Source organism: Arachis ipaensis, chromosome B03 (genome assembly GCF_000816755.2).
Source record: "Arachis ipaensis cultivar K30076 chromosome B03, Araip1.1, whole genome shotgun sequence".
Classification (NCBI taxonomy): Eukaryota; Viridiplantae; Streptophyta; class Magnoliopsida; order Fabales; family Fabaceae; genus Arachis; species Arachis ipaensis.
Genome location: NC_029787.2, coordinates 17,992,945 through 17,993,364, shown reverse-complemented (window position 1 = coordinate 17,993,364; position 420 = coordinate 17,992,945).

Sequence of the window (420 nt, the reverse complement as noted above, 5' to 3'; positions counted from 1 at the left end):
TTCTAATATAGTTAAGATAACATAAATGTAATATTCTTTAACTATATATCATGTAATAAAAATAATTAAATGCCAAATTTTCAAATGTAAAATATAGTATGTGATTCGAGTGTAGTTTTGTGGGAATAGATTAAATAAAAAAAAATTAAGAATAGGTAAATTTGTAAGAAAATATTTTTATTATTGACAAGTAAGTAATACAAGAATTAAAGATGTGAAATGGTAGTGAAGAATAAATATTTAGACTTTTACTAATATCACAAGAGGATAAATGAGTTCTTTTAAAATAAACAAGAGTTAAATAGAATTTGCTATTAAATAACACCCAAATGCTAATTTTATAAATATTTTTGTTTGAAGTTAATAAACAAAAGAGTAAACTACCGAAATGATATCCAAAAGTTCACATGGCTGATAAAA